The 24,136-nt window shown below is 36.1% G+C and overlaps 1 protein-coding gene across 1 annotated transcript in view; it reads right to left on the minus strand.

The window, feature by feature from the left end:
* The window catches only part of LOC141390238 (uncharacterized), a 95,955-nt gene extending 78,910 nt beyond the window's left edge, over nucleotides 1-17,045 (minus strand). The window contains exon 1 of the mRNA XM_073963042.1: nucleotides 14,717-17,045. The gene's annotated coding sequence lies outside the window, so the exon portion shown is untranslated. The remainder of the gene's footprint in view (nucleotides 1-14,716) is intronic.
* Between the last annotated feature and the right edge of the window lie 7,091 nt (nucleotides 17,046-24,136).

Genomic DNA, 24,136 nt, shown 5'->3' on the forward strand with positions numbered 1-24,136 from the left:
GAATCTCAGTTATCCTACAATATGGTAAAAGAGCGACTACTCTTGGAAGAAACAAAAATGACCCATCGTTCAGAAGGAGACGAAATTCCAGCAAAAACCGCATTTGAAGGTAAAAAGAATTTTAAAAGGAAATTTCAAGGTCGATGTCACAAGTGCCACAAATTCGGTCATAAAGCAATTGATTGTCGCCAAAGTGAAGCGAGAAGTGCCTCTAAAGGAAGCAAATTTACACAAAAGGAGAATAACAAATCAGTTTGTTTTATGGCAGATGCAAATTTTTCAAACGTTGGTAAGTCTTGTGTAACATTTAAGCTAGATTCTGGTGCAAGCGATCATTTGGTGAATGAGAAATGGTATTTCGATTCAATGTCAATGTTGGCAACTCCCGTGGAAATAAAAGTCGGTAAAGATGATCAATATCTGATTGCCAACCATAAAGGCGTAATCAAAGGAATGAGTAACCGAGATTTTGATGTAGAACTAAAGGATGTATTATATGTACCCGATCTCAGAGACAACTTACTATCTGTAAAAAAGATGACATCAGCCAGCATTGAAGTGCGATTTGTTAAAGACAAGGCATATATAATGAAGGGAAAATACCACATAGGAACTGCATACTTACGTGGAAGTTTATATGAGATCAGATTTAACATTAACGATCGTGTGGTGGCGCTTGTGTAGACTTCCTGTTTGTCGCTGTGTTAGTCGTAATTGTTTTACCAATACAGTAGTATGCGTGATAATACTGTTTCTACTAACAAATCCCTCCTTAAGATATGCTCTGCAAAGTAGACTCTAAGTGAAAATAGATAATTGAGCGCTTTTCCTGGTGAATGTAGATTTGTTCCTTTCTACTGAAAACCATTTTGCTTTTTTTGCTTTGTCTGTGTTGGAGAATAGAAAATTGTTTTTTTTTCTGGAAACTACGAGGCTAGAAAAGAGGGTTACTGAGAAGCCATCTTGCCCATTCTGACACAGCCTTCGACTGAAACGCATTATCAAAATATTACAAGTGTTTATTAAAACATTTTTCCTAACCGGAATCCATTGGTTACAATTTTGATTTTCAATTCTGGTCGTCCTCTTAATTGGTAAGGCAATACCCAGTGAATTCTACAGACGTTTTTCCATATGAATATATGTGTGATTCAGTTGTCTTAAAGATTTCTTGGTGGCTAAACTAATTGGATGTCGATGCATTGTTCCATTTGCGACGTAAGATATTGAATACAATTGGAGGAATTCTCAACAATATTGTATATTACATACCAGTGATTTCATGATTTGCCGTTGATATTTTTTCTGCTGTCACTGAACAAGGTGAGGTTTGTTAATCTTTCTCTTAATCTAGGAATCTGCATCTCTTATTGTGTCTTTTTAACCTCTGCCGTTAGGTTCCCCCTACAACCCCCACTAGTTGAAGTGGTCCATGTTGGTCATCTGCACGTCAGTTATTCTGGTTGTGTTACAGACGCTTGTCATAAATCTCAATCAATCCTCGTGGTATAATTGTCGTCAAAACAAGACCAGCGGAACAAATTCTTAAAGAAAACGCCACGGTAGTGACACCGGTTGGATATAGTCATATTGTGATTTAAAAATCAGTGGAAAAAGGATAAATCCATGAATGCTGGTCCAAAGCCCTTCGTAAATTGGTGTTGAGAATCGATTAAATTACATTTGGTTGAAGGAGTGACGACATTGGTTAAGTGAATCTAAGTTACATCTTAAAAGAAGTCAAAATTGGCCTTGGATCACACGATCGGAAAACTGTGACTTTATGTGTATCAAAGATTGGTTTTCATGCAAAAAAAAAAACAGATTACGATTGATTAACTCTGAATATTAATTGTTTGGCAAAACTATATCAACCTCCTCTTAGTCTCATTCTGTTTGCATAAAGTACATGTGTGTGTGGTACAGAATAATTTTCGAAACTAATATCGTGCTGTCAGTAAGAGGGAAACAAACCAAGCAAACCCCTAGTTCAAATATCAACGAGTTGTAAATTTAAAGTTTACCAGCATATAAATTTCAACCAAATTGTTTTAATATTATTTTTGTACAAGCAAAAGGAAAGACAAAAACAAAAGGAGTCCGGCATCTGGAAATGAAAGGCCTTTCATCGTTGGAGCCCGTCCAAGTAAGTCACAAGTATTCTCACTATTTTGCCAATTTGGCTTTCAGACAACCTCCCTCTGATTGTTTGATTTCGTGTCCATCTAATTGAGATAATAGCGCTCTTAGTAACGATCCCGTTACTCTCAGACAGAGGTTGACTGAAATCCGAATTGATATTCATTTGACATTGGTTGAATATTTATATATTTTTTTTGTGGTTATGACCCTAAAATCTTAATTGCGAATGAAAAAGTGAATTTTCCATTTCCTGGAAATGGTATCCATTTTGAACTAAGTTGCAGGTTATGTGCTGTACTCAGAAATGCCAACTTGTTGGACGTTTGCTTTAACTGTTTGGAAGTCACTGGTACAATACCTAACACTGATCTCCCACAAATAGGAACTGTTATACTAGGTCTGCAATATTTATTTTTTACTGAGAGTTTAAGCCTCTCTCAAGTTAGCAGTGTATGATCTCATTTATTAAATAATAATTTGATTTGCGTTTCTTTCATTCCACCGTTCATATGCTCGAACTGGAAACAATTTTGTTACAAAAGTTCAATGAACTCAAGTACAAGGTCAGCTGATACATTTTTGAAACCACTGAAAACTTTATGCACACAGATCTATTAAATATTTCATTTTTATCCAAGTCATATCTATTTAATTCATTTTCTTAATTCAGAATATATTTACAACTAAGTATTTTTACCTATTACCTATTTTTTTTTTTGTATGCCATGTGAATTTTATAGCGGGTTTTGAAATTATCATGAACTTAATACTATTGCCAGTAATATTCTGATAATCTATTAAAATTAGTATTGTTAAATTATTATAATGGTTGGATTAAAAATGTTGGCTTTTGTCGCCATGAACTAATTTAGTACCGTCTTTTGACTTTCTAAGGCACCAAAAGTTGTAGTAGGGGTACTGAGCTTGGGTTACCATAGAACCGATGCTGGATCTTGGGTAGGTAACATGGTTGGGTGGGCCATATGACTAGTGCAATAACACCAGGACTAGCCTAGACAGCTTGCGGAGAACGTTTACTTTTCTTTATCTTCCTTCATGTTTTCTCTCCTCTCTTCTGTATATCTATTTTTCCTAAGCATGCTTAAAAAATATGTTAATTCGTTACTGTAGATGCCCTTCGGTAGACAATGACAAGATCCCACACCTCCGACGAGCGATAAGGCTGCGGAAAAAAATGCATGCTGCCGTCATCCGTCTACGCCTGAAGCAACCTTGGGATTTAAATTTAAATTCCAGTAAAGAACTCCTTCGGTTACATGCTACAATCGTGTGGTGAATTACTCAAACGTCGAAAAGAATCAGTTGTGGCATAAAAGATATGGTCATATTGGATCAAGCTCCTTTAATGAACTGGTAAATAAGAAGATGGTACTGGGCATTGATGTAAAACCCGAAAAAATCGTGTTCTGTGATGTTTGTGTCGAGGGCAAACAATGTCGTGAACCCTTTAATAAAACCCGCGAAAAGACCACTCGTCCACTACAAAGAATTCACTCTGATGTATGCAGACCAATTGATCCTGTAGCTTGGAATGGTTCCAAGTATGTTGTATCATTCGTCGATGACTATACCCATTTTACAGTAATATATCCCATCGCCAAAAAGTCTGAAGTATTTCAAAAATTTGTTGAGTATGAAGCCATGGCTGTTGCACAATTTGGTGTGCCAATTTCAAAACTAACAGTAGACCAAGGCCGAGAATATTGTTCACATGAGCAAAGGAAGTGGTACGCCATGAAGGGAATTCAAGTAGAGGAAACAATTGCCTACACCCCTCAGCAGAACGGGGTGGCCGAAAGATTCAATAGGTCGCTAATGGAAAAAGTAAGAAGTATGCTTCTAGAATCAAATGTGCCAAAGAATATGTGGAACGAAGCTGCTTTGACAGCTGTTTACTTAATCAATAGAAGTCCAACAAAATCCTTAATAAATACAACTCCAGCAGAAATGTGGTACGGCACCAAGCCAGATGTTGGGAAATTCAAGGTGTTTGGTTGCAAAGCTTATGCTTGGGTACCGAAACAAAAGCGAAAGAAACTAGATTCGAAAAGTCAAAGGTTAGTTATGTTGGGCTATGTTCCAAATGGATACAAGTTATGGAATATGCAGGAAAGGAAGATAATCACTTCCAGAGATGTCAAATTTGATGAAACGTGCTTTCCATATAAGGAAGATATCAACACAGTGAATCCTTTGAAAACACAAATTATAAGAAGTAACATGCAAGAAGGGGATGATGAGAATAGCGTGCCTGTTACTCCGACACCTATCGACATTACAGAGAGCACACCCGACGTGGAGATTATTGATGATGATAATGTAGATTTACCACAACAAGTTACCACATCAAATGGAAATACTACTGAATCAAGTGACAGTGTAGAGGATACGCCCAGAAGAAGTCAACGTACTAAGCACGTTCCCAACAGATTCATGGGATTTAAATTAGGATTTTCGGCATACATTAAAGAGCAAACACCTATGGACATTCCAGAAAAATTTTCCAATATAGCTGGTAGATCTGATGAAAATTTGTGGATTCAAGCAATAAATGACGAACTGCAGTCATTGGAATCAAACAAAGTTTGGAAAATTGAACGACCTCCCAAAACAGCAAAATTATTGAAATCAAAGTGGATTTTCAAAATCAAGTACGATGGAGATGGGAAGCCATTAAGGTACAAAGCGCGGTTAGTTGTAAAAGGGTTTCTACAGAGGAAAGGTGTGGATTACAATGAGGTTTATGCACCTGTGACTAAGCTTTCTACTGTCCGTGTTTTATTAGCCATCGCTGCAAACAAAGATTTATTTTTATATCAAATGGATGTAAAGACTGCCTTCTTGAATGGTGACCTGAAAGAAGAAATTTTTATGCATGTACCAGAGGGGGTTTCAGCAAGCAAAGATATGGCATGTCGACTTTTAAAATCTATCTACGGTTTAAAACAGGCGCCAAAGTGTTGGAACGAAACTCTTAATAAATACCTTATCACATTGGGATTCAATAGATCAAGTCATGACTATTGTCTATACACCAAACTTATGACCGGTGATGTTATTTATGTCATACTATATGTGGACGATCTGCTTATTGCTGCCAGTAATATGGAACTTATTGCAGAGTTCAAAGCGCAATTAGAGAGAAAATTTCAGTTGTCACAATTTGGAGAACTGAAGTACTTTTTGGGAATAAAGGTAGAAAAGACCGCATCAAAAATAATGTTATCTCAAGAAGCAAACCTATCCCGAATATTGGAAAAATTCTCTATGCAAGATTGTAATCCCGTAAAGACGCCAATGGAAAAAGGTTTGAAATTACAAGTTTGCACAACAAGTATGATGTACGTTATGCTTTGTGTAAGGCCAGATATATGCTACCATGTCGGTTACTTGGGACGTTTCCAACAAAACCCCTCAGAAGCACATTGGCAAGCAGCTAAAAGGGTGTTGAGATATATAAAAGGGACATTGCAAACAAAATTGAATTATGAAAAAGAAAAAGATGAACCTCCCTTGGTAGGATTTGCCGATGCAGATTGGGCCGGAGACGAAGTTGACCGAAAGTCAGTAAGTGGTTACCTATTTAAAGTATTCGGATGTACCGTATCCTGGTCAAGTAGAAAGCAGCAGACGGTGGCTACCTCATCGAGTGAATCTGAATATGTCGCATTGAGTTCTGCTGTTTCAGAAGCAATTTGGTTACGTGGCTTACTTCAAGATTTGAATGAAGATAATGAAGATGAAGATAATCGGGGATGTATATTCATGGCGTCAAATGTTGAGACTAAGAAATCAAAGCACATAGACATAAAGCATCATTTTATAAGAGACTACATCGATAAAGGAATTGTCAAGATAGAACCTATCGGAACATGTGATCAATTGGCCGATATCTTCACGAAATCCCTGGATAATAATAGATTTAAAAAACTATCAAAATGCATTGGCTTATATGATTGAGAAGGGGTGTTGTAGAAAAGCAATCATAGTAGTTATTATTTAGTTGGCCATGTTAATAATAACCATAGCAGCCTATGAATTTTTTATTATATATACTAATGATTAATGAAATATGTATTCAGTCTTCTCTCTGTTTTTCTTGTCATTAAATATATATTCATATATAAAACATTCTTGTTAGAACCAACGAAATCTATAATAAGCATGTTGTATACGAGGATTTATGCCAGATTTAAAACAAATCCACTCAATAGGAGGATTTATTTTTGTATGGGAAATCTGGTAGATTTTGGCTGGATTTAGCAAATAAAACCTGATAATGGGCTAAATCCGGCTAATGGTGTCATATCTAAATGGCATATAACCTTTCGCAAAAAATTCCAAACAATGTGCTCAGCAATTCTTCAGAACATTCTGAAACTCTAAAATACTTATTTCACGTTTTTTCTGCAGTATTTCATATCATACGTTCTACAACACATATTTCAAACAATGTTCACACAGGCTATTTATTTTCATATTTGGAATTTCAGTGCATTGTTCATATATTTACCAAATTTCCTCTGAAAAATGTGTTATAATAGCGTGATAGCAGCATTTAATAGGAATAGAATGTTCTGAAGGGTTGTGAACTACATTCCAGAGCATATTTCTTTCACAGTAAAGTTAGCGAAAAATGTGACAGTTTTGGAGATATTGTTCGAAATATACGAAATAAGGAATTTTTTTTATATATTATCCCGTTTGAGGCAACAAATGTAGTTTTCGAGATGAATTTTTCTCCTAATATTTTCTTCATGCTAATGACTAGACCATATTACATTTTGAAAACCAAATTTACAAAAAAGTAAAAATACAGCTGATTGTCTCTTCTACCTTACATATATAAATGTGCCTTGAATACAATTGTATTCTCGAAATTAAAATAAATTTATTTATTATTGTCTTTTTAGGATGAAGGTCATTATTTATTAAGGTTTTTAAGTAATTAATTGAATTAATCGAGCTAGCATGATCTAAGATGTTGAAAATTTCGGTTAATCGTTTTGTCTTTAAAACCCGAATTTTTGGACACCCTGCTTGCAACACTTATTACATTTTCTGCATTTCGCAATTCCGTGCGTTGTTGAATATTTTGAAGCCAAGACGTCTCTTATCTTCTTCTGCTACGTTTACCCTCTATTTTGGCTTGTAGAATTCTTTGCAAGGTGTAGTATTTTGGGTTTCGGATTATGTGTCTCGGATATGAAATTTGTCTCCTTTTTATGTGATTGAACTTCGTCATTTGATATGTGAGCTATCCACGGGATTTTCAGAATTCTTAGAAGGCTTCTAAACGATTCACATCTATGGTTTTTAGAGTCCGTACTTCCACAGAATATAACAATACTGACCATATATAGGCCTTCATGAACCTTGTCTTTGGTGCAATGTTAAGGCATCTCTTACCATTTCTATCCGGCATGTATTATTATGATGTCTCAACGATAAAATCATTTTTATACCCTCCACCATAATGTGTATATATTCTAGATCATGGTAAAATTCTAAGTCGTCCGTCCGTCTGTTGAAATCAAGATACACCTCGCAATTTTTAAGATAGAGCTTTGTAATTTGGTAGCCCCCATAGAACGGTACCACCCGATTTTCGGTATTTTCAATAGTTTCATGATCACACCGAAACGGCTAAAATTTGGTACTTAGTCACGGCACCTCCGGATTTTCGCAATTCGGAAAGTTGTGACGTCAATATTCCTCCGAAAGACTGAAACTTGTTGCTTGGTCTTCCATGGGGTAAAAAATGTGTAAGTATAGATCGACGTTTTGATGTAGCCCCCATAGAACTGTACATTGTTTTACCAAAATTGCTGAAATTTGGTATTTAATCTTCTTTATAAACGAAATTAAACTAATTGTACCATTTTGTTTTTCTAAATAGTCAGGCTTAATCCCATAACCCCTATTATTATTAGTCTTCTTTCGTTAAAGTTTGGATTTTCCGAACAGATTTATAGCGTTCCGGTTAACTTAAAGATAAATGTGTTCATTAAATTTCATGGAGGACATTCTTGGCATTAAGTTTTGATGTGTAAATTATATTTTTTGGTGGCTGCAAATTAGTTTATTTTGCGTTTTAAAATCCATCCAATTGTAAAAGAAGACATATAATAATGACCCATAGTCGTTTTTTTAATATTAGTGGGAAAGTTGGCGATGTTTACCAAGGGGTAAGTGTAAAGGGTAAATTATAGTTGTTTTAATAAAATATTAAAACAACGACTATGGGATTAAGGGCCATTATTATATGTGTTCTTTTACTATTGTATGGATTTTAAAACGCAAAATAAACCAATTTGGAGGAATTAAAAATATAACCTCGGCCGATTTTAGGTATTTGGTGCACGAAACACACAAATTATGTCCGATTTCAATAAAATTTGGAATGTGTGACGGAATTTAGTCTAGAAATAAGTGTGCCAAAGTATTTCGAAATCGGCTCAGATTTGGATATAGCTCCCATATAAATTTTCGGCCGATTTTAGGTATTTGGTGCACGAAACACCCAATTTCAATGAAATTTGGAATATGTGTCGGGATTTGGCCTAGAAATAAGCGTGCTAAATTATATCGAAATCGGTTTAGATTTGGATATAGCCCCCATACATACATAGATCTTAGTCCGATTTGATGCACGAAACACGCTATATATATCCGATTTTAATGAAATTTGGAATGTGTGACGGTGGTTACTCTAGAAATTAGTGCACCAAATCATATCGAAATCAATTCAGATTTGGATATAGCTCCCATATATATTATGGGCCGATTTTAGATATTTGATGCAAGAAACACGCTATACATATACATATGTGTATGTCCAATTTATATGAAATTTGCAATATTAATTCGGAATTTGGTCTAGAAATAAATGCGCCAAGTTTTGCCAAAATCTGTTCTGATTTGGATTTAGCTCCCGTATATATTTCACATATTCACAGTGGTGTAGGGTATTACATAGTCGGCCCCGCCCGACTTTGATCTTTCCTTACTGGTTTTAAATTATTTTTAACTTGAACGGCAAGAAACTCGATATTAAGTGTAGAAACATTATCCAACAATTCACAAGTAAAAATAGTAGATACAGCTATAAGTACGCCACCACCATTGCTTCCTCGGCCAATTCTAAATATATTGTATTTGTTAGATAGAATTTCAGAGTTCTTAATTGTGTTGTTTAACTAGGTTTCAGTCATTACGATATTTCGATATTTTGGTACGTATTCCATGGACATTTTGATAAGCAATGGATTAAGTATTTAGTTTTTTGTAACATTTTTATTGAGGGATGTAGCCAATATTAGCAGGTCTTTGCCTTTCCCTGTATACAGTGAGCGTCAAAATAAAGTTTCAACCTCTCAACATAGCGGTGTGCGGATAAATGGTTCTTATGGGTTCAGGGCTATGAAAACAATGTCTTTCACTCAAATCGACACGATATTAAAGACCCAAGTCTAAAGGAATGGGGCCAATACCAAAGGTTTACGTAACATATGGGCAGAGATCTGAAGAGTCGCCCATATTTATGAATAACACGTTGCTATATTTGACTCCAATGTGTATCGGATCACGCTTTGACGTCTCTAGACTCTCTCTAGGCTTATTTCATGCCAAAATTACACGAAGACGGTACCATGGGAGAAACAATATGCCGATTTGTCTGCTCGTCCCTTTTTCCCCGGTTTGGTATGTTAAAGAAGATCGATTTTCCATTGAAGGAACATTAAAAAATAAAAAAGTTGAGAAAATTCAAACAACACAGCAGGAATACAATTGAGAGGGGTTAACTGTTGTGGGGGTTGTTGTTAAAGAAGGGGAAATGAAAGGATACGATGATATAAATCAGATTTGTTGCTTGGGGGGTTCTGAATTGGGAGTTTCACAATCAAGTCGGGGTCGTTGTTTAGTTACTTTTTGAATGTGCTTCGGAAGAAGGAGGAGTTTTGATGGACCTTTTAGGGTGTTTTCAGGCCACTCCTTTTTATTAGCTTTTTGTAAATTTATAAAAAAAAAGAAATAAAATATTAACATTTAAAACCCACCTTAAAATTGCCAAGTCTAGTCTTCATTTCTAGCTACCACCTACGTCTAGCTAAGGGATTGGGGGAAAAAAGCTTTTAATTTTTTGCTGCCTGTCTGCCGCCTGTCCTTTGCGCAGGCAAAGATCTCACACACACACATGGGCGCAAACTAGCATTATTTTTTCTAATGCTTCTTCTATACGTTGGATTTGTTTGCATTTTTGTGGGGGCAAGAGTCTTTCTATTGAGATTTCCAAAAAAAAAATTGCAACAAATCTCTATCTAATCTCTAATCTCGACATTTGTTCACATTTATTGTTTCCAACAATTGTAAACAAATGCTTCTTTTATATGTTGGATTTGTTTGCATTTTTCACCTCATACGTTTTTGGAATACGGTCGTATTTAGGCATAGCAGTAAATCTCAATAATGTTTTTGACAACACACATAACAATCAGGTGGGCTTAGTGTCCGACTGTATAGACTGTGGTGTAAACTTTATTTTGACGCGTCAAATGTTGGCTTATTTTGGTAATCTTCATTTATTCTGTAATGAAACGTTGGAAGCACAGTTTATACAGTTGGACACTAAGCCCACCTGATTGCTATATTTGTTGTCAAAAACATTATTGTGATTTAAAATACAAAGAAACTCAAATCATATTTACATTAGCCAATTTTCCTTGCGGCAATTTTTAATTTGTAAGTCCCAATTTACATTAGGCGAGTTTACTTGCGGCAATTGTCAGTTTGATGGAGAGAGAGGTGAGGCATATGGTAACCCTTTGCCTCTCAGCCCCCTCTCTCACCTACAAACTGACAATTGCCGCAAGGAAAATTGCCTAATATATGTAAATATGGACTTTGTGGACAAAAGTTGTTAACAGAACTCTAAAAGGCCGAACTTCTATAGGCCTTGGTTGGAAGGGCCTAATATTTTCTAAATACTTTAAAAAGTTACATTTATATTTTACATATAATATCTCTATGTCGGAGTAATAATGCAATCAAAAAAAAAATGTTCAGACGTGGAAACTTTATTTTGACGCTCACTGTATATATTCACAAACAACAGCTTTGTTCCTTTACTTTTTTAATGGTAAAGGTGGTAAAAGAGAAAAGTGTCAAAATTGCTCTCTCATTAACATTTTTACCAGAAAAGTAAAGGAACAGAAAAATGGTAGATCTGGCAGCAATGTCAAAAAGAAACATAAAAAGGTCAATTTTCGTCTTTTATTTCACAGTTTTTAATTTAGTTTTGTCAGCGTTCGACTTTTTCTTCTGTTTTTCGTCCATTTTCTTTTTCATTGTGAAATAATCGTCAAACAAAAGTCGAAAAATCAGTTCTGCCATTTTTTACCTGCAGAAATTTTGTTGGTAGCCTGTGGTAGAAGAGAAAGGCATATGGGTTCTCTCTCCTCTCTCACTCTCTTAAAAATGTCTGCCAGTTTTACCACTTTTTGGGGTTAAGGAACGCTTTGCAGGGTAAAAATGGTAACAAATGGTAAAAATTGTAACCTCAGGTAATTAAAGGAACACAGCTAACAGTGTTTTCTTAGCAAAAATCAAGAACAAGAAGCTGAAACAGTAGGTCTGTACGATAACCCAGAACTTTGTGCAAATTTGCACAAACTTTTACAAAATGCTGTTCGATAACAAACTTGCAAAGTAAAAGAGAGAGAATTTGGAGACAATTGTCAGAGAATATTGGAGAGTTTTGTTTAGAAGTTTTTGCAAGGAAAATTTTTCTAAATTCGAATGTTTTGTGGCGGACAAATTGGCAAAAACATAAACAAACGCTATTAAAATAAATAGATATAAACAAGTAGGAAAAGCGTTAAGTTCGGTCGGGCCGAACTTTTCATACCCTCCACCACAAATTTCAGCCATTTCGGTGGATTAATGTGGCCACAACCTTCAAAAAACCGAAAATCGGAAGGTACCGTTCTATGGGCTATATGATGGCGTGGATATATACCTAAAAATTTATGGGGGAAGTTTTATACCCCCAACGAAGACTAAATACCAAATTTCAGCCATCTCCTTAAAACGACGACGCGTCACGCGTCACCGGACCAAAATTTTGGAAGTTCATGTTAGCAAAAATTTGTTATTTAATAATGATGTAAAACTTGTTTTAAACTTTTATTGCTGACGATGTACGACGATATTCACCAATTTTTTTGGTTTTAGAACACTTTTGCAAAATTATAAATCGGTTTTAATATATGAATTTTCAAATCAATAATAGTCACATATATTTTTGAGCATATCATTTATCAAATTGAAGGCCGCCGTAAGTAAACTTCAGGAATAGGCTATAATTCACATCGAGATGATATAAGTACCATTCACTTCGGTAAGACAAACGTAATTTAATGACCGAAACTTAAGAAAGAGAATGCAGTCATAAAAACATAGGAATATCTTAAAATATTTAAAATAATGTTTTTTTGGCTTCGACATATTTATTTGTGCATATTGAAATCGGTTCAGATTTGGATGTAATATATATGTTTTTTTTAGTTGACAGGCAGGATTCAGTAGCTATAAAAGTGATGGGAAAAATGGTGAGACATCTTCTTTTTTTCCATGATTAAAAAAATTACACACAGTGTTATTAGGGTTCGTAGGGGATGGAAGATACCAAGGAACGGTCCTGACCGGTTTTAACATGGCAAAGCCCAGGATTTATCTTGGTCCCTCTTTCATCCCAAGTGGACACTGACCTCCCCGTGGTGTCACCTGGGGAACTGCCTTTAACACCCGTTAAAGGTAGTGAGCTAACATGTGCCGCGCGTTCACCCATAAGAACGTTAAAAACTTGGGTTTGGGCGTCGGGTTAGTAACCCTCCCCTAGAAAAAACAGCCTACTATGAAAAAACGAAAGAAAAGAAAAACAAACCCCTCTAAAGTTGACGAACCCCGCAAACGTTTTAAGGACCATGATCTGCGAATCTGCACCTGGAATGTTCGCACTCTTTATAGAGAAGGTGCAGTCTTCGCATTGGCAGACGTACTTGAAAAGTACAAGACCGATATTACTGCCATACAGGAAATACGATGGATTGGGAAAGGCGTCACAACAACACCTAAAGGTGACGCACTGTATTATAGCTGCCATGACGTAAAGCATGAGTTTGGTTGTGGATTCGTAGTTAGTCGGAGACTAAAACATCTTGTATCCAGCTTCACTCCAGTGAATGAAAGACTTGCTGCAATTCGAATAAAAGCTAAATTCTTCAACATCAGCTTTATTTGCGCTCATGCTCCCACTGAAGAAAAGGACGAACAGACCAAAGATATATTTTACGAGTGCTTAGAAGAAACATATGACCGTTGCCCTGCCAATGACATTAAAATCATTCTAGGCGATTTTAATGCCAAAATTGGAAAGGAGAATATCTTTGGCCCAACAGTCGGGAAATTCAGTCTCCACAGTGAAACATCTGACAATGGTATGAGACTGATAGACTTTGCAGCTGCAAAAAACATGGTAGTTAGCAGTACCAGATTTAATCATCTCGATATTCATAAGGGCACCTGGCTGTCTCCAGATCAGAAAACAAGAAACCAAATTGATCATGTTGTGATAGATGGAAGACATTCATCAAGCGTGTTGGATGTACGATCGTTCCGAGGCGCAAACATTGATTCGGACCACTACCTTGTTGCAGCAAAGGTACGCACCCGCTTAAACGTAGCAAACAAAGTACGAGCAGACACAACACGAAAGTTAGACATCGGTAAGCTGCAATCACAACAGATAGCCACAGCATATTCCACTCAACTAGCCCAATTGCTTAATCAAAGCCCTCCTCATCCCGATAACATATCAGCGCAATGGCAAAGCATTGCCCACTCCATGCAAACAGCCGCAAAATCCATACTTGGATACCAGAGACCTCCACCAAGGAATCCATGGTATGATGAGGAGTGTCGTGCTGCCACCGAAGAGAAAAATGCGGCATATAAGGCTACTTTACAATCCGTAGCAACGCGTAGCGCACGAGAGAGATACAGGGAGAAAAGGAGAGAGGAGAAACGTCTTTTCCGCAGGAAAAAGAGAGAGATGGAAAAGCGGGAGTGTGAAAAAATCGAGATGTACAGGAGCCAGAATGAAGTCCGAAAATTCTACCAAAGAGTCAAGCATCAAACTGATGGCTTTGGTACAGGCACATCCTCCTGTAGAGACCAGCAAGGTAATTTGGTAACTGATACAGATAGTATACTCAGGATATGGAAAGAACATTTTTCAAATCTGTTGGTATCCAATAGCAGCGAAGAAGACGAAGATACCACAGTCCCAATCCCAGAAGATGATATTGAATGTATACTGCCCAGCCAAGATGAGGTAAAGACAGCAATAAATCGGCTGAAGAATAATAAGGCAGCAGGGGCCGATGGCTTACCAGCCGAGCTGTTCAAAACCGGAGGCGACACGCTGATAAGGTGTATTCATCAGCTAGTTAGCACCATCTGGCAGGAAGAACGAGTACCCGACGATTGGAACCTGAGTGTTGTGTATTTAAATTGAAAAATGAGCACGCGTTGATTAATGTTTAAATAATACTGCTTTATTTAATAAATAACTAATAACAACAAAGATACAAATTGATGAAAACTGGAATCGAACGTTTGATATGTTTGATGGTTGAAATCGAAGTGAACAAGCTAATCATAACTAGTAGGCAAAATGGCAGTTACCAAAATATAACGAATACTAATTAGTACAATGCATAGATACTTTGATAGAAAGAAGAAAGAGAAATTATAACATAGAAACAGTGTTGCCATGTGTTTGAAATAACTATTGAAATACACTACAGTCTCCCAGGCTTAAATAAGGACTTGGTCCGTCAGGAGAGCAGTAGGTTGTTTCCTTAGGCTTGAACTTCTTATACATCAGGTGCAGCAGAGAGGGACTGTTGACTGTAGTGATGACACGGCACTTTATTGAAAACTGGATATGATTTTGATGGCAGAAAAGAAAAATGTTGATGATGTTGATTTTGGGGAATTGATCATTTTGAATTGTTGCATTGATTGTGTGTGTGTGATTTTTTTCCCAGGAATTCGCACTCTTTCTCCCAGGCTTAATTTGTGCAAGTATTACGGTCCAAATCGATGTCAGAGAAATTTATATTCAGGTGTCGTATCCAAGTACGACCTAGCACTGTGGCACATTTTGAATCTACAATATACATTTGTTCGATTGATGTTTTGTTTTTGTATATCACTCGCACGTCCACAACACCCACAGGCACAATCACTTCTCCGGTGTATGACCGAAATGTAATTTCCGGTTTTCGTATTTGATTGTTCACATTTAATTTTTTAAATTGATATTTCGATATTAACGTGTGGCTCGCACCCGAATCCACCTCGAAAATTTGATTTTTGTCTTCTATTTGCACTTTTGCATAAAATTTGTCTGCATCTATTGACGTTTCTTTTCTGTTTTTGTTTTGGTCGATATCGATAATTTTGTTGATACCAAAACAGTCATCGATGGGGTATGTTCCGTGAATTGAATTAGAATCATTTTGAGAGAACAGCTGGTTGCACTCATCGATCGATTGGGTATGTTCATTGATTGTTAATTTGTTTTGATTCATTTTCGCTTGAATGCATACCTTTTGAACATGTCCGCTTCTTCCACAATATTGACATTTTAATGTTTGCTTCTTTACCTTGCACTCACTTGCTATGTGGTTTGATTGTCCGCAGCGCACACACATACCATCCAAACCCAATTCGCTGTAATTGATTCTTGTTGTTTGGCGGTTTTGACTACGGCTTCGATTTTTGTTTTGGCGGTATTGATGAATTTGATGTACTGATGTTGATGTATTGTGAGAAATTATGTTGCTGTCGATTTTTGCCGCTTCTAGTGTTGTTGCTTTTTGAACTATTTGTGTGAAAGTCAGTTCTGGTGTTTGTAATAGTTGCTCTCGTATGTGAGCATCTCTCAATCCTCTTATAAATTGAGAGCGTAAAAATATCTCGGCCACTGACTTTTTGCACTCACACACAAACATACATTCACTAGCTCGTTCTTGTAAAACTGCAACAAACTCAGATATATTTTGATCTTCATTTTGAATTTCGCACAAGAATTTATGTTGTTCAACCAAAATATTCTTTTTGGGGCAAAAATGTGAATTTAGAATTTGAATTATTTCCTCGTACTTTAACTCGGTAATTGTCCTTGGTGCAGCTAGTGTGGTTAGGGTTGAATATACAGGTGAACCGATGTACTGCAACAAAAGCTTTGCACTGGTAGCCTTGTCGTCAAACACCCCTTTTAGCTGCAAGTGGAGCTCCAAGCGTTCCTTGTAGGTTTTGAAATTTTCCCTTTTTGGGTCGAAAGCATCGAAATTTGTGATGATTTGAACACTGTTTGTTGTGGAAGTAGAAGCTGCTTGCTGGTTTTGCATTGCTGTTGCCATTGTTGTAATGGCATCCAACAGTTTCGCCAATTGATTTTGATCCATTTTAGGTTATGGATTTTGTTGATGTTGAAAATAGATTTTTTGCACAAAATCTTATTGAAAACTCTTTGAACTTGAGTTTATCCTCGTCGCCAATTCTTTGTTGTGTATTTAAATTGAAAAATGAGCACGCGTTGATTAATGTTTAAATAATACTGCTTTATTTAATAAATAACTAATAACAACAAAGATACAAATTGATGAAAACTGGAATCGAACGTTTGATATGTTTGATGGTTGAAATCGAAGTGAACAAGCTAATCATAACTAGTAGGCAAAATGGCAGTTACCAAAATATAACGAATACTAATTAGTACAATGCATAGATACTTTGATAGAAAGAAGAAAGAGAAATTATAACATAGAAACAGTGTTGCCATGTGTTTGAAATAACTATTGAAATACACTACACTGAGTATCCTGTGCCCCGTCCACAAGAAGGGAGATAAGACTGTATGCTCTAACTATAGGGGCATAAGTCTACTCCCTATTGCCTACAAGATCGTGTCAGGGATATTGTGCGAACGACTAAAGCCAATGGTCAACGAGATTATTGGACCATACCAATGCGGCTTTAGACCTGGCAAGTCCACCATTGACCAGATATTTACCCTGCGGCAAATCCTGGAGAAGACCCAAGAGATGCAGATCGACACCTACCACCTTTTTGTCGATTATAAAGCAGCCTTCGACAGTCCGCTGCGCTCAAAGGTATTCCAAGCCATGTCTGAATTTGGTATTCCCGCAAAGCTCATCCGGCTTTGTAAAATGACTTTAACTGACACGAGGTCCTCAGTTAAAATAGGAAAGAACCTCTCCGAAGAGTTTGGTACCAAAAGAGGTTTCAGACAAGGAGACAGCCTTTCGTGTGACCTCTTCAACATCCTGCTAGAAAAGGTTATACGAGAGGCAAACGTCAAAAGAAGTGGCACAATCTACACCAATAGTCACATGTTACTTGCTCATGCTGATGATATAGACATCATGGGTCGATCAGTAAAAGAAGTAACTGATACCTTTATAAAGGTCGAAGGAGAATCTGCTAAAGTGGGTCTGGCGGTAAACGGTGAGAAGACCAAGTTGATGGTGTCGACGCGCAATGCGTCCATTGAGCTCGGACCGACTGTGGAAGTTGGTTCCTATAATATTGAGGTAGTAAAAGACTTCGTCTACCTCGGCACCTCCGTCAACACAACAAACGACATCAGTTGTGAAATAAAAAGAAGAATTGTATTGGCAAACAGATGCTACTTTGGATTAAGTAAGCAGTTTAAAAACAAAGCCACATCTCGTCAAACAAAAATAACGCTCTACAAAACACTGATACTACCCGTGCTGATGTATGGCTCCGAAGCCTGGGTACTTGCGCAAGCAGACATGGCAGTGCTTGGTGTGTTTGAGAGAAAAATTCTTCGAAAGATCTACGGACCAATCTGCGTTGACGGTGAATATCGACGTCGCATGAACCACGAGCTGTATCTGCTATACAACGACATCAATATTGTTAAACGTATCGAGATGCAGCGATTGCGTTGGCTAGGCCATATCATAAGAATGAGCGATGATGAACCCGCTAAAAAGGCGTATGAATACATGCCACATGGCGGTGCACGCAGAATTGGCAGGCCAAGGAATAGATGGCGCAAACAAGTGGATGTTGAGATGAAAAGGCGCGGTATTCCAGAGAACAAAGCAACAAATAGAGAGGAATGGAGATCTCTTCTTAGTTCGGCCTATAGAACAAATGTTCTGTAATGGGCCAGCTAAGTAAGTAAGTAAGTTATTAGGGTTCCCACACGAGGCCTTGTTATTATAAAAGTTCTTGCGCCAAGACATGGGTTATTAGTAGACAATTTCTGACTTCCAATCTTGTATTTTAAGTAGACACATTCTTGTGACAAAACGTGAAAAATTGTGACTTCCAATCTGTGTTTCTTTTAACAGACAATTCTGGGACTCAAACAGATTATTTTCATAGAGAACAATCATGGATATTTTGTTATTTCCAATTGTAGTTATTTGCATAAAGTCATTTTGGTGGCCAATCCTGGAAATCATAATGAAATGTTGGTGGTCAATCGGCTAATAGTACTAAGGCTAATAGTAATTTTGTTGACAGAGAACTAATGCTGACTAAAAAACTAATTCTGGTACCCAATCGTTGATCCTTTCTCAGAGAAATTCTGGTTTCCTATCGTTCATCTTGTCAAAAATCTCCTGAAGAAAATTCTGGCAACCAGTCTTGATGTGTTTTAAAATATTTACACTGTAGGCTCTGTAATCCGCAAATTTTTTACCTCAATAATACGTAAGCTTAAGTATCTTCTATATTAAGCGCTTTCTGTTATTTATATTATTATTTCTAGATATGATAATAAATTAATTCTTTATGAGCAAAAATAAATACTAGTTTTAGAAGTTGTGCGCAAAGAGTGGTCTTGGCTAATGTGAAATAATGCGAATTGTGGAATATGAGTTGGTCGTAAAAAGCCAAAAGCAAAATAACTTTTAAGGTGTGAACAGAATGAAATACGCCGCTTTTTTCACGCTCAGTTTCATGTAAAAGATTAAAGGCCAAGTACTACCTAATTCAAATGCTGCGTAATTAATTTGAATTAGGTAGTACTTTGCCTTTAGTCTTTTACATGAAACTGAGCCTGATAAAGCGGCGTATTTCATTGTGTTTCTACCTTTACAGTTTTACGACATCCGCACCGAGTTACCCAAAAACCATTTAAAAATTTACATTTGCCAAATTACTATTTTAGCAGTCGAAATTACTGTCTTTTTCTTTTATTCCGCTGCCGACGGTAAGCTTTGAACACACAAACCTAGGATTTGTAGTCAGACACACTAGCCCTGTGCCACCGTACTTATTCCTTAGTAAGTAAGTAGTAATTAAGGATGTAACTAGTTATATGTTAACTGTTATATATGTACTGTCTGATAATGCGGAGGGTAATCAGTACTCATTACCTGGTAATGCAGAAAGCAAGTCCCAATTTACATTAGGCGAGTTTACTTGCGGCAATTGTCAGTTTGAAATTTACATTAGGCGAGTTTACTTGCGGCAATTGTCAGTTTGATGGAGAGAGAGGTGAGGTATATGGTAACCCTTTGCCTCTCAACACCCTCTCTCACCCACAAACTGACAATTGCCGCAAGTAAACTCGCCAAATGTAAATTGAGACTAATGACATGTGCTTACCAAATTTTTGCTGGGACCGTACAATTTATGGAATTGGCAGCAAAATGTATACATTTTATAGTTTTGGCGAAAGAGAGAACTGTAAAAAATGTTTTCTCACACAAAAGTTTTTTGAAATATGTAGTCCGGCAACCATGTTATTAATTTTTATATATATTATATATATATATAAAAATTTTTATATATATTATATTATTTATATTATATTAGCTCAATGATATGGGACTTACAGTTTATCGCCGAGTCCGAACGGTGTGTCTTGTAGAGAAGTTTTACATGGCTGAAATACTCAGGAAATGTCGCCAACATTACTGAGGGGTATTTTGCCACCGATGAAAATTGTTTGATGTTGCTTGGCCGGGGAATCGAACCCACGACCTTCTGCGTGCAAGGCGGGTGTGCATACCATTGCACCACGGTGACACCCATGTTACTATCTTTTACACGCTCAAATTTGTTGAGTATACAATTTTTGGAGAGAGCGCCATTCAGCGTCAATTTTGTTTAAAGAGAAGTGAACATTTTGGAAATTTTTTGTGTACGGAACGGTTTTTCGTGTAAAATGTGTAAAAGTCGTAAAAACTTGTTAGTTCTGGAACAAAGCTAATTACTTCATTTCCCATACAAAATTTTGAGAACGAACAACAGAAAAACTGCAAAACATGAATAAAAAGTAAACGGTTTAACGACTAGTGTACATTCAAATCATAGCAAATTTTGTCTTCTCATTCATTGCAGTTGTATTTCTTGTCCATAGTTTCAAATTCGCATACAAATTTAGAAACAAAAAAATCAAATGCCTGCCAGAAAGTCTGTATACCAGTTACGCCAAAATTGTGAGTAAAAATAAAAAATATGAATGAAAATAATATAATTTAATATCCCAGCAAAAAATTTTGGAAGTTGTGCAATTGGAGTTATGATTTCACAACATCTTTCGATGTAGTCCAACAGAGTTATGAAAAATGCACTCCGTTCGATACATTTTATTGCGAAATATCCCAAAATAAATAAAATGCATTTATTATTTGTGTAAAACAAGAACACAAAGAACTTTATTATATAAACACAAATTAAAAAAAGTTTCCATTAAATTCAATCACATTTGAGCTTACTTTCTTCGTCCTCGATTTAATCCAAGCGCATCTGATTTTCTTTCATCATCCTAAAGTTGTTTTATGTTGCCTTCCCATCATTAGTTCAGCTTTCGATATGGACTCCAACTCCACTCCATTAAAAATTTCCGTCTCGTGAATTACCGCAAAAATGTTCGCAACTTAAGTTGTTATTTCTTTATTTTATAACAAATTCTTCGAAATGCATACACGCATGTTTATCTTTCGAAGAAATGTGTAGGGATCAAACAACTGTTTTTTCTGTAGGGATCTCTACCGCAACTGCTTATAAAATGTATCGAATGGAGTGCATTTTTCATAACTCATCATAACTCCAATTGCTCAACTTCCAAAATTTGTTGCAGGGATATTTCGCAATGGCTTGCAATTTTAGTGCATCTTTATACCCTAGACAGACGGCAGCGTTAATTTGCATTAACTGCCATAATTCAAATTAATTCGTGCATTATCCTCATTCTTAACGCACAAAATCAAAGGAATTTTAAACTGAATTTAGGTATTTCAATATGGCAATGCTGTGAAAGAGAGCCCATATTCATGTAGGAAAGACAGCATATTCATGCTCTGAGACACAATTTGCATTGAAAATCAATTGTCTTTTGTCAAATTTCCATAAAAAAGAAAATAAAAAAGGAAAACAAATCAGAAATTTTCGCGTTTCTTTCAAATAAGTAGTGGTCTCTCTAGAATAGAATAGCAACTAATCGTTTTTCGCGCCTTCTTTCAAATCTATTTTAAAAAATTTTGTTTTCACAAGCATTTCATTACCCAATTCTATCGAAAATAATATCTTCCTCAAATGGTCTTTTGCATTATTATTTGCATTATCGTGGTGAAAGGGTCAATGGTAGAAAGTATATTTGTTTCGCATATTTTGGCGAACTTTTGTAAAACTTTATGAAATGGTCTGCTGGGTACAAACAAACAACACAAACAGCTGTTTCATAAATGCAGAAACTATCCTCTGTCAGGGTAAAAAGTTAATTAAAATTAAGGAATTTTTAATGCAAATTAGACTGATTAAAAAAGCAATCCGAAGAATGAATATAAATTCAATCTAAAGCACTGCATCTTATGCCGTGATTTGGATCGAAAATGGAGTGCATCCTAGCTGTGTGCTGTGGAAGCAAAATGTGTGCTGTGGAAGCAAAGTGCATTCTAGCTGCGCGCTCTCTTGTAAAATTCATAGGAAAAGATGTACTCCAGCGGCAATTGTACTGTACACTTGTACTAATTATACTGCATCCACGGATGCAAACTTTTTGCTGGGTATTAGATGTATTATACATCTACCTTAACCCACTTAGCGCCAGAAAAAATTTTTTTGGAAAATTTTAAATTTTCTTATTGAATTCAGTTTTATTTTTATTTTTAAGCATTTTTTAAAAAGTAACTTTTTTTCTTAAAACTTATAGTTTTTCCGGAATCGGGTGTCCGTTAAAACGGACAGTGGCAAAATCCACTACCGTAAATTTGTATGGGAAATTGGTGTTTTTTACAAATATGTATAAAGTAAACTTAATTTTTAGTCGTACGCACAAAGCCAACTGTTTTATATTTTTAAAGATATTCTCTATCTTCTTCATTTTATAAAATATTTTCCATCGTACGCCCTAAAGAACGGCATGTTTACTTTATCCGTAATTGTAAAAAACATCAATTTCCCATACAAATTTACGGTATTGGATTTTGCCACTGTCCGTTTAAACGGACAGCTAACTTTGCAGTGGAATACAGAAGAATTCTTGCTTTGTATTCACAATTTATGTTTTTAGAATAATACTTTCACATCTTTTCTAAATAATCTTTGCGTTGTATAAGTGTAACTTATCTAATTATGTGTTTTTTACCATTGTAAGAAAATCAAAAAATCACTTCACGAAAAGGGTTATTTTTGTGACCGAACCGCGAAAAACTACGCAGGTCAAATGTCAATTTATGAACGGGGAAGGACAGACATATGAGTATATAATTAGAAAATACAAAAAACCCCGCGATAAAACACGTATCTAACTGTTTTTTACCGGCATTTTTGTGCACATTTTTTGCTGGCGTTTAAACGACCAGTGGCTTTAAGTGGGTTAATAGTTCTCTCTCAAAATAAATGAGAGAGAATTTGGTAGGTTTTTTGCTTAGCCTCTCTAAGAGTGTCTTTCCTTTGGTAAAGACGAATGTATTCTATTAAATGTCGTTCTTTCTAGTTCCTTTTCCCAAAAGGAACTAGTTCCTTAATATAGTTCCAAACTCATTTAGCAGATGCAGCAAGAACAATTCAGCTTGGATTAAATGGAGAGCGGAGGAAATACGCATGGTTGCAATTGAATTCAATGGAGAATTTTCATCATTTGTGTTAATGTAATAAAGTTCTTAATATTTTTGTTTTACACAAATAATAAATGCATTTTATTTGTTATGGGATATTTTGTAATGGTTTGCGCACATTCCGCAGAATGTACCAAATCACGTGCTATGTACTGCATCCTATTCTACCCCCAAAGGGTTAGTTAAAATGCATTGTCAGAGGGTCAGTTAAAATGCAGTGCAATGGAGTGCATCTTTCAGTAGTCACGCTCTCGTAAAAATCATGAGTGAAAATTCATAATTTGATACACTTCCAAATCACTTGTACATATTTAACTGCCTCTTTGGAGGCAAACTTTTTGCTGGGTTAAAATTCAAAAATATCTCGACCTACTTTTTATAAAAACATAAATTCCTTGAACATTTTGGTTAAACACAGTTTGCAGCGGAGATTTTTCCCACAAAAAAAACCAAGTTCTCCAGCGATTCAAGATTGAGAATACTTCATTTTGAATCAGGGAATATGGGAAACCAACTCCCACAAAATTCAGAATATGAAAATGTGGGAGAAGGAAAAAAATTCAAATCTCACGCATTCATAATAGGGCGGAATATTTAAGAGGCAGACTTCGAAGTTAATATAATTCAATGTTATGGTACGCGTGTAGTTATAGTGGGAAAGAAATGTGCAAATGCTACAAATATTAAAACATAGAAATATGGCATGTGGACATAGATGGCATATTCAAATCATTATTGCAACATACAAAAGGATTTCATCTTTAAAGTAAATA

This window comes from Musca autumnalis, unplaced genomic scaffold (genome assembly GCF_047663935.1).
Source record: "Musca autumnalis isolate F117 unplaced genomic scaffold, ASM4766393v1 scaffold_1, whole genome shotgun sequence".
Lineage (NCBI taxonomy): Eukaryota > Metazoa > Arthropoda > Insecta > Diptera > Muscidae > Musca > Musca autumnalis.